Here is a 16,502-nt window from a genome sequence, read left to right on the forward strand (position 1 = left end):
TATGTTTTATGCCTTGAAGATAAACAATGGATGAATCTATGAATTAAGGCTTTATTTATAGTTTTTAAATAAAATAATTATTAGTTATTTTTGAATAAAATAATTATAGTTAACTAGAAATAACAGATGAAAATGTTGCTGGCTGATGTAACTGTAAACTGTAGAAAGCAACCTAACATCAGAAGTAAACTTAATATAATTTGTTAAAAGGTTTTACCACAAACACATACGCACAATGTAATGATTCTTCCAGAGTTACTGTAAAATGTACTTAATATAAGCATAAGGTACAAATTAGAGCAACTAAGTCTAATGACTCTCCATCCTTCAAAGTAAGTAGAAAATGACCTATCAAAAGTTATACGACTCTTCCACATTATCAAAGTTTTAAAAATGAGATAGCTTAGTGGGAGGGAGGGAGATGCAAGAGGGAAGACACATGGGAGCACATGTATATGTATGGCTGATTCACTTTGTTATAAATCAGAAACTAACACACCATTGTAAAGCAATTATACCCCAATAAAGATGTTAAAAAAAAAAAAATGAGATAGCTTTATCAATGCATTCATTTTATTAGAGAATTTCAACTGATTTTTTTCAAAATATAATTACTATAATCGTTTAACCCCATTGAGAAATGTACAGTGTCCTATACCTAGTAAGAACTCTATTAGTTGATACCAGTCAGTTATGGAAATTTGACAAAGATCTCCATCCAGGATATTTTGCTGATTCCCACAGTATTTCTGCTTTAATGGAAAGAGTATTTAACTAGGAGTCAGAAAGTTATTCCATCTTGTCCTCAACCCTGGGCATGTCACCAAATCTCTCAGATATTCAATATCCCCTCATCTAGAAAACTAGGAACTGGATTAGATGATTCCTACGATCTTGTGGAAGCATATACAGTCTTGTGTATATTGTCATCAATTCTGTCTTGGTATTTCCGTGCAAAGGCTACTCTTGATACTCTGATCTAAACTGTCTTTGTTTCCATCTCTAATTTCTCAGTCATTTGTAGTGCAGCTGCCTCATCCAAAGTTGTGTCTGGATATATTTTTAAATCACAGCTTCAAGCAAACTGACTAAAAAATAGACATTTCTGGTTTATTCATATTATAGCTTCTGAGGAATCCTATTATGTGTGTTTTCTTTTTATTCTACTAAATATTTACCAATCAATGACAGTAGTGTAGCAAGACAAATAAAATACTATAAGCCATGTGCTTGACATTACTTCGTCTGATTAGAAACTAAGATCTTCAGAACTAAGAAATGAAGGTTTTATTATTCTAACAACTGTAACAGCATAGATAATAACAAATACAACCATACCAAGTGCTAATAACAACTGCCATTTATCAAGCACTCATTGTGTTTAACACAAGCTCTACATGCAGTATCATTTAATTCTAATAACTGTAACAAAGTAGGTATGCTTTGGCATAAGTTCCTTACAAGAAAAAAAAAAAGTGCTCACACCAATCCCAGAGAGATGTGATTCTGAATTCTGATCACTGAAAAAAATGTAACTTATTTAAAAAGAAGCATTTATGACACCAAGAAAATGGCAAATGAAGACTAAGGTTTGATAGTGCCTGCTGTTACCCAAATGACAGTTTCAGTTCAAGGTCAAATCCACAAAAGCACTTTTGGTCCCTTCTTTCATTTTTAAAGTACATGATTGCAGAATGAACCAAGAGCTTGTCAACAGCTAAAGGAAATGCTGTTGTGATTATAATTTACCATCTACATGAATTCTTTCTGTCCAGTCTTTTCATGCAGTTTGACTCAAATTAGTTATGAAATTTTATTTGCTCATTTTCTTTCCCCCTTCTTGCATACGTCATGAAAAATTACCTGTGTGAATCCTTTCAGCTTTTTTCAGTCCCTTATTTACTATCTCCCAGTACAAGAAGAGCAGACACTTGAAATTTAAGAAAATATTTAAGTGATAATCTCTCACTCGGCTAGCATATGACTCTCATTCTTTGTAACAGAAGTACTGCAATAGCAAAAAGAAGAAAACATGATGATTTATTATCAACATAAAATCAGAATGTAGGATGAAAATCCTGTATTTTCTTTGGCAACACTTCCAAGAAGTCAAAAGAGTTCCCTCATTGCTCTTAAATAAACTTATGTCTTTAAGTTTAAGTAATTAATTCTCATCCCTCCCGCACACACACACAAAAACACTTCTAAATAACAAATGGGTTAAAGAAGAAATCTCAAGAGACATTTAAAAATATTTCGACTAAATGAAAATGAAAAACAACTTATCAAAATTGTGGAATGTAATGAAAACAGTGCTTGGGGGATATTCATAGCATTAAATGCATATATTAGAAAAGAAGAAAGATCTGAAATCAGTAATCTAAGTTTCCACCCATAGAATGTACACCACCAAGAGTGAACTCTAAGGTAAACTATACACTTTGTGTGATTATGATGTGTCAGTGTAGGTTTGTCCTTGGTAAAACAAACAAAAAAACAAAACCATTTTGGTGAGTGATATTGATAATGGGAGAGACTATAAATGTGTGAGGTCAGGGGATATATAAGCAATCTCAGTACCTTCCTCTCAATTTTGTTGTAAACCTAAAACTGATCTTAAAAAAATAAAGTCTTTTTAAAAAGAAAGAAAAAAAAAGTTAATCTTGCCTATTTAAGATTTGCCAGTAGAAGAGCCACTGCTTTCCTGCTCAAAGCCTATAGACAATGAGGGATCCGTTTTCTATATATGATAGAATCAATCCTTTTTTTTTTTTTTTAACCATGTAACTCTAAATAAAGAAGATACTATTTTAAGATATATTAGTTAGTAGGAATGCAGTAATGACACCCTAGGCCTGAGTCTCCTTGGTATGCCCAGGTACCCAGAACTAAAATGAAATCATCTTTATTATTTCCTTCTCAGTTTCTTTCTGAGAATACTAACATCCAGGAAGAGATTCTTTTGAACTATTAAGATATACTATCTTATTTATTTAGTGTTAAATTTAATAGAAGTACTTAAAGGCATTCTGTGATCTTCCCACTGTATGACACTATAATCTTGCTTAAGATGGAACCAATTACTTGAGTCTTATAGTAAAAACAAAGTGTGAGAGCAGGCAGGTAGGCAGATGGGCAGGCAGGTGGGCTTCTGCTGGGAAATGGAAGTATCCGGGTCACCTGCTGGTGCACAAAACGAGTGGAAATCCCGAGATACTTAGCACTCTGACATCCTAATAAAAGATTTCTCCATTTCTTGACAGTTACGTATTCCTAGCCCTTTCCTTAGGGGTCCTCTTTTTATTCATCAAACTACATAAACTTCTCTGAGGTAGCACTAGTTCTTGCTAGGCTGCTACACCAAATGGCAGATGTGATATAGATCATACAATAGCTAGGCGAAGTCCTCCTGGATTTACCTAAGAGATATAAATAGGTATTATCTATATCCTGGTGGCCAAGAATGCCACTGTGTTTGATTTCCCCAGGCTAGGAAGGGTATGATTGGTCTTAATCAAACCCTTCTCTACAAAAAGTTGTCAGACCTGCTCGTACAGTGAAGAAATGGCTGTCCTTATGAGCTTGACCTGAATTACAGTGCCAATAAGACTGGTAGTTCACATATTGTAAAGGGGGGAGGGGAGGGGGAGAAAAAGTAACAAAACAGAACACCAAGAACAAAAAGCTCCAATCGATACTAAGGAAATCCTCAGCAGAATATGCTGAAATAGTTCATTATAATTGACCCTCCCTAGAAGGTCAGCCAATGAGAACACAGAGTGCAGAGCTGGAAGACTCTGCAGATACTACAAAACAACCCTAAGCCCCAGACACTAGTAAGACAGCTACTGGGGATAAACTATGTTTGGAGAAGCACCTTTTACTTTTTGAACAAAACTGATAATATGACTGATGAGAGAGCTTCTCATATTCACTGTGCTTTCAAAATGTTGAGAGGTAAAAAATGTGACAACGCAGTAAGACTAAGTTTCTTCCAAGTGTACGGCAAAAACTTAAAAGGCCCTATGACTCAGCTTCTAAGCAATTTTAGTAATTAATATTTTCCTGAGAACACATTTCTAGCCTTATTATAGATTTTCTTTTATTCACTAATGAAAGAAAATTTGAAATGCACAGTATAATTACTCTCATAGAATTCTTTTGGTAACTAAAGTAGTAAGTTGAAAATGAAAAGTTATGTTATATTCTTCATTTAAAATCCAACAGAACAGCTTTTGATGTGAGATGAACTGAATATGTAAATCTACAATGCAAAAGTTTTGGTAACTCTGTCATATCAGATATATATGACAAGTATAATTAAAAAAAAATATGTGGGCTTTTTTCCTTTTTATCTTTGGGAAAAAAATCAACCATCAAGGAACATTACTATTCTCATGTCATTATTGTAAATGTAATCTAAAATTCAAGAACAACAACAAAGCAACTAATGTAGCTTAAAATTTACATGATTCTGTGTTAAAAATAAAATCACTCATTTCATATCACCGAGTATTTTGCATCATCTGTGATTGGTGTAAGAAATGCATCAGGAACAGAGTTTCTCTTTTGCCCTATTCTAGCTTTGCAAATAAATTAAATGTTTTTCCCCAGGAAAGCCATTTAACCTCTCTTTAATTCATTTCCCTGGTACAGATCATTTTTTGTTACTTATGGGGCTAGTAGGTGATAAAAAGATGGTATTATCAAGAAAAATCTATAAAATGCATTTAAACAAAAAATAAACAAGAAAAGGACCACTGTCTTTTGAAGCATAGTCTCTTATATTTTTCCTCTTTTTTGGCTTATCTGTGAAAATGGACATTCACATTTTCACTCTTAGTTCTCACATGATAATCTTTGATAATCCTATATATGGAAGCATCTTCACATGGATGAAAGCACCCTGGGTGGCTAGGCAATTTTTCCTTAATTATGAATCTTTTAGCATATCTATTAGATCATCCTTTGATCACTGTTTGTACTTGGTACTTTTTCCTGTCACTGCCTCACTGATTGAAACATGAGTAAAACACTGCTCAGTCTGGGTCCCAGTCATGCTGGACTACCTGCTATGACAGTTTTTCTAGTCCAATTCTTCGGATAGCTTTAGTCCTTGAAACTTCTCTTATATTGTCTTAAGAATGATACTCGCTCTAAAGTTCACCTAATGCCAACTGCTTTAAAAGTCCAGTGTCATCCATTTTCTCCGAATGTCCAGGATGAGCAAGCCTGGAAAATCACTGCCTCTATGTCTTTGACATCAGAGACTTTATCTTGACATTTGATGTGAAATATAGCACAATGGTATGATAAATGAAACCTGTCTAAAAAATGAAAATGATGCTGATAAGGATTCAGAGATTAGATCCATATGACACTGTTGACAGTACCACGGCTCTGCAGGCCTTGAGATTGGCTTTAACTAATGATGGATGCAACTGGTTGAGCCTGCTCATCTGGCAAATGAGACATCAAATTCTTGGTGTGATTATTTCTTTAAGCTTAATATTTCAAGGCTTCAGAGTAATGGCATTCATCTGTATATTTAATCATTGTATACTAACAATGTGAATCCAGGTATATGAGAAGTATTTTGCATGTAGAGGCTAATATACAACTTCTGGTTCTTCCATAAAAACTTTATAGCACCAAACACAGCGATCATCTTCAACAGAAGTACCACAGTGATGGCTGGGAACTCTGGCTAGAAACCAGGCTGCTAGCGGTGTGAGATGGGGCGTGTTACTTAACCGACCTGTGGTTCAGTTTCTGTATCAGTAAAGCAAGGATGCTGTAATAATTTAAAGCTTTAGAAAAGTATGACATGAAGTAAGCCTTCATTAAGTGTTGGCTGTTGTTATATTTATTTATTCAACTGGTATTTATTGAATGTCTAATATCACGTGATAGGTACGTTTTTAGGCACTTGAGATAAGAGTGAACAGAGCAAATATCCCTGGCCTCATGGGGTTTACAGTCTAGTGTTTGTGCACACATGCGTGTGTTGGGGAGAGACCAGAGAAAGACAAAAAAACAACATAAGTACATAATACACATATGTATATATAAATAATATAAAATTAATTGTATACAGTATTAGCGATACTGATTTTGAGGGAAGCACACACCAGGCAAAGGGAAATCATGGCTGGCGCAAAGGCCTTAAGGTAGAAATGTGTTCAGGGACCAGAAAGGTCAGTGTATTGGTGAGGCCTTAGATTTTACTCTGAGTCACATGGGAAGCCTTAATAGGTAAGTTGTGAGCAGAAGAGTAATGTGAGCTATGCTGAGAATAGAGTATAATGGAGCAAGGATAAAAGCAAAGAGATGAGATGGAGGTTACTACAGTAATCCAGACAGAAGATGCTGGTAGTGTAAAGCAGGTTGATGGTAGGTGATAACAAGTGATCTGACCCTGGATGTATTTTGAAGGAAGAACAACAGCATTTCTTGTTTGCTGTATGTTCTTACGCAAAAGGAGATCAAAACTTTATAACAGATATAATGTATAGTAAAAATTTAGTTATTTCAAAGTTCAAATTCATAGTAAATATATACCAGTATTTATACTAATATATAGAACATTTACATTCAATTGGGAATACATGAATCTAAAACAAAATCTAGGTATTCATGGGTTTATTAAAATAAAGAGGTCATTAAAAATGGTAACATGTACTTTAATTAGTAAGGACTCTATAATTGAAATATAGAAAAGTTACATTATTTGTCCACGACGTTCTATTCTCATTTCACATTTTCTCCTTTGGATGATTCATACTCTTAAATTCAATAGCTCTTTTGTATGAAAGACTCCTTCTCAGACAGGTCTATAGTGTCACATTTTATGGAGTAACTACTAATTGGATATATCTACTTGAATGTCCTAACACTCTAAAACCAAAATTTTTTCAAACAAATGTCAGTATTCTCCACACAAAATAATTTATCTTTGCCAGACTTGCTAGACTTCTATGCTCCTGTCAATAATGCAACCACTCTTCTAATGACCAAGTTTCAACTTTAGCATTTATGTCTGCATCAATCATAGAGCCAGTGAACACTTCCTATTCTACATTTGCCATTTTTCTGTTACCTTGACACAACTGATTGTGTCTGAATGTTTATTATATCATGCTTGGATTACAGATGCTCTAATCTTTACACTCCAATCTCTCACTTCTAGCTAAATCTTCGAAAATCACCACTTTCATCGGTCTACTGCCCACAAAGCTTTGAAAATTTAAAATTGCTTAGAGGCCAAAGCCCTTGGCAATTAAGTCAAACACTTTTGAATTAACCAATTAAGAAATCAAGCCAGCAACTGTCTACTCAGTACTTAAAAGATACTGTATTCCATAAAATGAGAAAACAAGTAAATATAAAACGTGGTGTTTTTGCTCAAAAGGAAACACAGTAACATTTGCATAAAGAGATCTCTAACCATATAGATAAAATAAAATGAGGGCAGTGTACTTAAAACACTCTAGAATTAGTAGACCAAGATTTGAGTCTGGGCTTGAGTTGCCTCCTTTGTAAATGGGGATAATAATAGAATCTTTCTTACTGAGGACTGCTATAGGATTGAACAGATCAGAAGTTAATAAAATTAGCTACTAAATTACATGGTATTTAGTAAGGACTATAATTTTGGCTATCAGTTTAGCTATGTGTTCAGTGAATTCTAGAGAAATATAAAAGGTGAAAATTACTGTAGGGTGAAATGGAAGGAAAAGACTCCAAAGATGGTTAACTGTAAACAGGGTATTTCAATGGAGATTATGTTGAGGTAAATTAGGAACACTGGGAGAGGATTTTAATCAGGTAGACTGTGACAAGGAAATTAACAGAGGATGGGAAGGAGTTTAATCTTACTGGGAAGGGGTATGGAGGTAGACATGATTGGGATGCCACATTAAGTCCATTTATTCTCACACTATATCTATTAAAAAAGATTACACCTCAGTGAAAAAGAAAATTATGGCCCCCAAACATCCTATCCTCATTTCCACCTCTATATGGGTTCTTAAGGCTGTTCCATTTTTTTTTTTCCCTGACCCATATCAAGAAATGATCTTTATTCTTACTGGATAACCAAAATTCAGCGTGATTTAATGCCAACTCAAATTCTACCTCTTGTAATAAAATTTAATAATTAATTAATAAACAGTTAATGCTCTTAAACTATTATAATACTTACTGTCTATAACATTTAATCTGTATCTTAATCACATATGGATTTAGAATGTTAGGATTCTGGACTTAAAACTCACATGAATAACACTGTATCAGGAAAAAGGATATATCATTTATAGAATACAGAATATTTATTTTTAAAAAAGAGAACAGGCTTCAAACACTTGCTTCTACATATTTTAAAGCAATTTAAATACAAAACGTATTTAAACCCTAAAGTGAAATGTAAAATGATATTAGAACTCTGTATATGTAGTGTAATTCAGGAATTTTTTAAAAATCTAGAGCATCTATTAATAACTCCATATTTTTTAACATCTTAGATGAAGCTAACATATGAAGTTAAATTCCTCAAAATAGCATAAAGAACAGTTAAACTCTGGACATTTTATATAGAAATCTTAGAGAAAAAGTGATGCTTTAAACAGCTATGTAGCATGAATGTTATTTAAAATTAATAAAATCAGAGTTTACTCTTTTCAGATTGAGACTGAGCTCATTAAATAATGATTTTATTTTTAGTAAGCAGTTTTTTGCCAATAAAATTTTTAACAAGTAAATATTGATATTTGGTGGCTATCAGTATGTACTATAAACATATAGTTTAAAAAATCATATTTCTCCAGATATTTCAAAAGTGTATTCCATCATTAGTAATTAATGTATTACAAATGTACTTGTGTATTAGTATTACAAGGGAGTATTTGTATACACTTAATGAAATTTTTACATATAAATTGGTTTTGTTGTATATAATTCCATTTTGAAAACATTGGCTTTTTCTTTATAGATTTAAAAAATCTTACATGAGAGCTTGCAAATATCAAAATGTGAACTTACCTTCACATATTGAGAGTTTGACACTATAAATATATACATTATGTAAAGACTAAAGCTTCTTCTAACTGTGCTTTCTCTCTTTTTTTTAAAACTGGCTAATTCATAAGAAATTCTTCAGATTTGTTCTTAATCAGAAATACACAATAGGGGGAAAAAGGCACTCACAAATTTTGTATTTGGATATTTAAGGCCAGTCAAAACTCATCTTATAGATTTAAGACTTTTGCACTTTTCTGTCAATTCTAAAGAGGTATATTTTCAAAGAAACATTATCTGGAAAAAACAAGCAGAAACAAATGAGAGTCTTTCCATCGTATCTGTAATAAAATTCTTCCATGAGTTTTTCACTTATAATCAGGAAGTACTTTTTTTCAAAAACAGCCAGCACTGCTGGGAGAAATTTGAAATGACTTTTTACAAACACAAATTATACACACACACACACACACACACACACACACACATATATATATATATATTTTTGTACAAGTGGACATGTGTGGAAAAGCTTAGAAAAGCAACTGGAAAGATCTGCACAAAATTGTAAACCACTGTTAACTGTGGAACAAATTTTACAAGTTGAGAGAGGAGTATTAAAAAAGGAGGCTTACATATTTTCTTTTACATAGTTTTGTATTATTTGAATCTTTTACAACGTTTACAAAAATATTTGTGGATTATTTGGGGAACAATATGTTCTTTTAAAGAAAGGCAACATTTTTACTCTTGTCATCAAGTAGTTTATAATATTCTAGAACAGTAAGAATTGCTTGCAAATGCTGTGGAAATGTCCATCTGATTTAACAATGTGGAAAGCCCTGGTGAACTTGGTGTGATTTTGAGGGGAGTGATGGGTGTACAGGAGCCAGACAGAAGGATGCTGGGAGTGACCAGAAATGAAGTGAGTTCATGGGCACAGACAACCTAAGAGAACAGAAGAAACTGAATTCAATGATACTAATTTCAAGTTTGAGAGCTTGGTTTTGGGAAACGTTACAAGTTTTGATGAGGTTTCAAGTAAATAGTTCCCAAATGAGCGGTTTAAGTGGAATGAATAGGTAGGTTATAGATTTAAAGAGAAAAAAATGATCATATGAGGCCAGTGTGCTAAAAGAATCGACAGCGTGAGTGTTCTGAACAAAGGGACTGAAAAAAAAAATTATCATGTCTGAAGGCAGAAGAATGAATTAGATAACCTCTGAAGTCTTTTAAGACCCTCTAATCTTACTTTTCAATGAAGTTACTACGTGGTTGTCTTCAATATTGTAAAAAATATTTTCCAAAAAGAATATCAATGACACAAAGAATATTCAATCCTAAGAAATAAAAATATAACATCATTTACATAAGTGCTACAAACCAACTTACTGCGATTTTTTTCCTCTTGAAAATATTAAAAAAAAATCAAGGGCTGCACAGTTCTAATTTATCCTACTTAATTGGAATTAATATATCATCTGGTGGCTACTGCAATTTTTTTTTTAACAAATCAAAACAACACGTATTCATAAAGTTCGTTTCTTATTTATGGTTTCCTTTCAGTTCCTAAAAATATAGTGAAAACCTGACTATCAAACTGGGGGGAGAAGGAAGGTATAAATTTAAAAACAAATTCTCAAATAGAATAACTCGGTCAAGTAAAATTTCAAAAGCAGAAAACCTACTCAGTAAAAGATAAAATATATTGGCAATTAGCATCATCTTTATGGATATAAACAATCAAGGTACTATTGTCCACTTAAAGATATTTTCTTGAACAAACTAAACAAAACTCAGTCAAAAGTGTTTACAGCTTTAATTTGCTTAGTAAACCAGGTCTGCACGATACAGTAGTGTACTTATCTAAAGATAATGTTAAATGAGCACAAACTCTAAAAATGAGTCCTTTTTTAGTGAAGTATAGTTGACTTACAATACTGTGTTAGTTTCAGGTATACAGCATAATGATTCAGGGTTTTTGCAGATTATATTCCATTATAGGTTATTAAAAGATATTGGGTATAATTCCTTGTGCTATACAGTAAATCCCTGTTGCTTATCTATTTTATGTAGTTTGTATATATGAATTCCATATATATTGAGCCCTTAATTAATGCTTAAAGCAATTAAAAATATATGTACCTTTCTTTTCTTTAAAATGTAGTAAGCTATTTTATAAGATAACCTTTTCGTTCAGAAAAAAATAAATTATTAATGGCAAAATGCTTTGAAATTTTTATCCTTTCAATCTTCCAAATAAGGTTTGAGAAAAAAAAAAGCAGAATCTTCTATGCCTAGTAGACTAATTCTGGAACCCTACAATAGAAGGGGGAGACTCCCAAAATATGATCTTAGGGCTTAAGGAGTTCAACACCGAGGAGAAACAAGAATTCTTCAAAAGAAAATTTTTATGAATTTTTATTATGAAGGGGGATAGCTAGTACGGAGGGAAGATGACTAGAAAACAAAGGGAGGGAGAAGAAAAAGGAGGAAGTACCTTGGGGAATAATGCTTGTTACATCTGCATGACTAGGAGCAGGCCTGGACTGAGGCAGAAGTTCTGAAACTTCCTGTACATAAAACACAGGAAACCCTTGACTGGTGGATTGAGGTGGATTAACTACTGAATAAGTGGAACAGCTTCTGGAATGCAGGCTACACTATATTTCCTGATCTGGTGCTGGTTATGTAGGTGTGTTCTCTTCATGAAAATTAAGCCACACACTTATGATCTGTGCACTTCCTTAAATTTATGTAATGTTTCTATTTAAAAAATCTCAGATGAACAAATAAGTAAATAAATTGGGAATCTTGCTACAAGGTACATTTCTGGAATCTGCATTTTAACAAGTACCCTGGGGGTCTATGCAGCCATTCCCACATAACTGGAAAAACAATAGCTGAGAGGTTCAAAAGTAATTTCTTCATCCTCTCAGCAACTGCTTTCTCCAGCCACAGGCATTTCTGGGTATTCAACAAACCTGCTGATTTGAAACCCTTCTACTCTAGTTGGCCAGGAAGCAGCTGGATTACTGACCATAGACTTGGGGTCAGAACTCATTTCCATCCTTACTCTTTACTTATCTAGGCTTAAGATGCACCTGGCCCTGTACTAGATACCACAGAAATGAGAAAATCATAGTTTCTGCCTTCAAGAAGTTTATAATCTAGTTTAAATAACTATACATTACCTAACATACAAAACAAGCAAAAAATTAAGTGGCATAAGTAGCAGCGAACAAAGCACTATAAAAGTAAGAGGAAGGATGGAGAAGCAAACAAGGTCTCTTGGAAGATGGCATCAAAACTAGATAAAACCTAAAGTAAAATGTCCACAGACAAGAGAAAAAAGAGGAAATGCTCCTGAAAGGGCAGGTGGGGAGCACTATGGTAAGGACAGCGTGGACTGGATATGGGCTACTGGGAAGAAAGTAGTTAAAGTTGAGGCTAGAAATGCAGGCAGTCCCTACCTTTAGAGGGGTCTTGGATAAAACGCAGAAATAACTATGCCTAATTTTAATTTTATAGGAATAAGAAGGTCACAGAGGACTTTTGAACAGGAAGGAGACGTGATTGTAAGTCACTTCAGGAAGCTGAATCCGCAAGCCAGATTTAACGTACTGCGACAAGATGAAGGTAAATCAACATGCTGTATCACGGTGACTGTAAATCAAGGCTACACAGAGAGATCTAGGTTCTATTGCTGCTCTACTTGATCAAGCCGCTTAACCTCTCTGAGTCAGTTTCCACTTGTAATTAGGGGATAATAGTGACTACTTCATATAAGGGTACTGTATACACTGAAGGAGGTAACGTAAAGTTCCTAACATTAGAGGTAGTTCGTCATTGTGGTCCTCGTCGTCATCCACTTTTTCACATCACTCAAGTTTTTCCTGTGCTCTTAGATATGGTATTTTTAGATGGCTCACATGAGTTTGCCTGGAGCTAAATTCTAATGAGGAAAATAAAGGGTAAGGTAGAAGGGGGTAAAGTGAAGAAGGTATAAAAATACATGCAAGAAGTTCAGTATGCCAAAGAACTAAGATATATGTGAAATAGCCAAAAATATACAAAATACAACTTTTCTAGTAGCACTTGTTCTCATCCTCTCATACTTGGATTTGGGTAAAAGCTTCCAGATTGGCTTTGATCCCTCTAATAAAATAACAGCACTGTATATGGCTGTCAAGATAATACAACTAAAAGAAAACGTGTTTTCCCTCCCCCCCCCCCCCACCCCCAGTGGTAACCAATCTGCCTACCTGATGTTCCAAGACAGGTTATGTTGGTTTTACATATCCTAGATTTTTACGTATGCCTTTCCAAATTTAACACAGTCTAGTATTTGGTTGCCCTCTCTTTTCTAGTCAGGCTATCCATCCTCTTTTGAACCAACTTAAATATGACTTACCAAATCTAAATTCAGTACCACTTTCTTTTTTTTTAAATTTTTATTTATTTATTTATACAGCAGGTTCTTATTAGTCATCTATTTTATACATATTAGTGTATATATGTCAATCCCAATCTCCCAATTCATCCCCCCCAGTATCACTTTCTAAATGAGGCTTCTTATAGCACTCAACATGACATAGATCCTTTTCTAATCTTAAACTCTGTAGTATGTTTAAGTCAGAATTACTAAGTTTATACCTGATTATATGTTGATTTGAATTATTTTCTGCTTCACTTTTATTAGTCTCATGACTCCAAATGTCTGGTAAAGTTCTTGAAACAGGACCATGGTTGTGCATATTTATCTCCAAAATACCTAGGATAATGTTAGAAAGTGTTCCTAAAAAACTGCTGATTGGGACTTCCCTGGAGGTCCAGTGGTTGGGACTTCGCCTTCCAGTGCAGGGGTTTGGGTTTGATCCCTGGTCAGGGGGCTGGGAGCCCACATGCCTCCAGGCCAGGAAACCAAAACAGAGAGCAGAAGCAATGTTGTAACAAATTCAATAAAGACTTTAAAAATGGTCCACATCCAAAAAAAAAAAAAAAAGTTAAAAAAACCTGCTGATTGACTGCTCAATGAAATTCTCCACGTAAAAATTTAATGTTATATCTTTCCTCCCGCATGAACATTCTTAGTTATGTCATAGGCTATCAACTTGCCTCCCAAGCCAATCTCAAAGTCACCCCAGTCCTGTCTTCTTAATTCTACTCATTTTACCAGGTATAAAGTTCTGTCATTACCAGTCTAGAGTCACTACCACACTTTTTGTTCAGGAACCCAACCACACTTTCTGTTCAGGAACCCACCATCTGTTACCTCAGTCTTCAAACTAGTCTTCCAGCCAACAGTTTTACATATCACTTCCCCCCAAAATACAAATCTGCCCCTGGCCACTCAAAGACTTATAGGTTTCTAGCAGCCAAATGCCTACAAAAGACTGTCTAAACATCTTAGTGTAGCACACAAGGCTTTTCCAAATCTGTACCAAATCAATTTTCTTAGAATCACCTGAACAGTACTCAAAATTCACTCCATTTACTCTAAATTGATTACCCTGAGCCACCCAATAACTTTTCATGCCTCTGTGCCTTCAGGCATTTTCTTTATTATTGCACTTTGCCCACTGTAGTGGGTTGAATAGTGTCCCCACACAATTCGTGGCCACCCAGAAACTCACCACATGACCTTATTTGGAAATAGTGTCCTTGAAGATGTAATTAGCTAGGACTGGGATCGCACTGGATTAGGGTGGGCCCTAAATCCAAAAAGCGTATCCTTATAAGAGACAGAGAAACAGAAGGAGGTGATGTGAAGGTGAAGACAGAGATTGAAGTGATGCCTCCACAAGTCATGGAAGGCCAAGACTTGCCAGGAATCACCAGAAGCAAGGAGAGTGGCGTGGGATGGTTTATCTCTCAGAAACTCCAGAAGGGAACCAACTTTGCCAATATCTTGGTTGCAGACTTTTGGTCTCCTGAACTGTGAGAGAACAAATTTCTGTTGTTTTAAGCTACCCAGTTTGTTGTACTTTGTTATGGCGGTTCTAGAAAATGAATTCACTCAGTTATCCACTTACTGAAATCCTACTTTAAACTTAAAAGATCTGGGCTGTTTCATTTCTCTCTCCTCATCTCCTATAGATTCATCCAAGCAGTACGCTGTTGCTCCATCTTTGCTCCCACAGAAATATATTGAAGCTTATGTCTGTCACTGAGTTGCATGGCTGTTGTCTATTTACGTCATTTCCCCTGTGGCTCTGGGAGCATATCAAGATTGATTTCCAGTATTTAGTGGTGCTTGACATAATAGAAACTTTATGCTAACTTTATAGGTTGCTAAAAGTATAGGTTTTAAGAAGTAACGTAAGCCCTACAACTTACAAATTTTATATTGTATTCAATACTGTCATTACAATGCTTATTACAGAAGTTCAGGGTAGAAAAAGCCTAACACCTTAAACCTAATTTCAGATTTTTTAACATGTAAATATAAAGCTTTTGAGAATAGCTTGGCAAAAGCATTTTTCAGCTGTATGTGCATTTACATTAACCTATTATCTAGGTTCAGTTACTCTGTGCACACACTGTGAAAGTAGCTGAATCTCAGAAAATAACACCATCCTATATAAAATTAGGTTAGTCTGACAGACTTTTAGTGTAATAGTAAACAGTGGTGCTAAAGCTTTCAGAGACATAACCTGAAAACAAAATTAGTATGCAGAAAAAATATGGAGTCTAAAATTCATGAAATATACTTCTCCTATAGTTCACAAATGAGGATTTATAATTCATACGATTCAATGATCAGGACTAGCGTTTTTCTAGTTATCACTGTTTAACGTTTGGACGGCTGAATCAATTTCGTGACTTCATCTACGGTTTAATTTCCCAAATTTAAAAGCACAGAAGAGTGGAATAAAGAGTAGAATAAAGATGACGACAATATATGCTTCTCTAGAAGTACTTTAGTTTCATGAAATGTTGAAATGGTTGTACAGTGCAAGGGTGTTCAGAAGATGTTCATGAACAGATTTTTGCACAATCAAGGGTTCAATGTGGTTTGTGTTGCATCCACGCAAAAGGCGTAATTATGATTTTACTGCCAAGTTATGAAATATTTATCATTGTATTAACATCTATCATATTGCAAACCACATTTTATAATATAAGCAATGTAAAATTGCTTACACTGTAAAAACAATGGTAATAGTGATATCTTTTCTCCACTACAAACATAATTGCAGAATGGAAGCTTCTTCTACTGACATTTAAAACGCTTTTTAAGTATTCACATGATTCTCATATCTGTTTGATAAGTACAATGTCATGAAAAAAGTTTGAAGAATAATTTCTTTATAAGCTTACTTGGGAACCAGTATTTTATTACCTAATTAAATGTTTTTGTTAGAATATATATCATGAGGAATCTTTGTTCCATTTCCTGAGGAAAAAGCACCCCAAAATAGAATGCTGTTCATAAGAAATAACATTTTCTTCTTTTCATTTGCTTCCTTAACTGACCTATTGAT

The 16,502-nt window shown here is 34.3% G+C and overlaps 1 protein-coding gene across 3 annotated transcripts in view; it reads right to left on the bottom strand.

Moving 5' to 3' along the window:
• The window catches only part of TUSC3 (tumor suppressor candidate 3), a 195,659-nt gene that overhangs the window by 28,445 nt on the left and 150,712 nt on the right, over positions 1-16,502 (bottom strand). The gene's annotated exons all lie outside the window — the stretch shown is intronic.

Source organism: Phocoena sinus, chromosome 21, assembly GCF_008692025.1.
Source record: "Phocoena sinus isolate mPhoSin1 chromosome 21, mPhoSin1.pri, whole genome shotgun sequence".
Lineage (NCBI taxonomy): Eukaryota > Metazoa > Chordata > Mammalia > Artiodactyla > Phocoenidae > Phocoena > Phocoena sinus.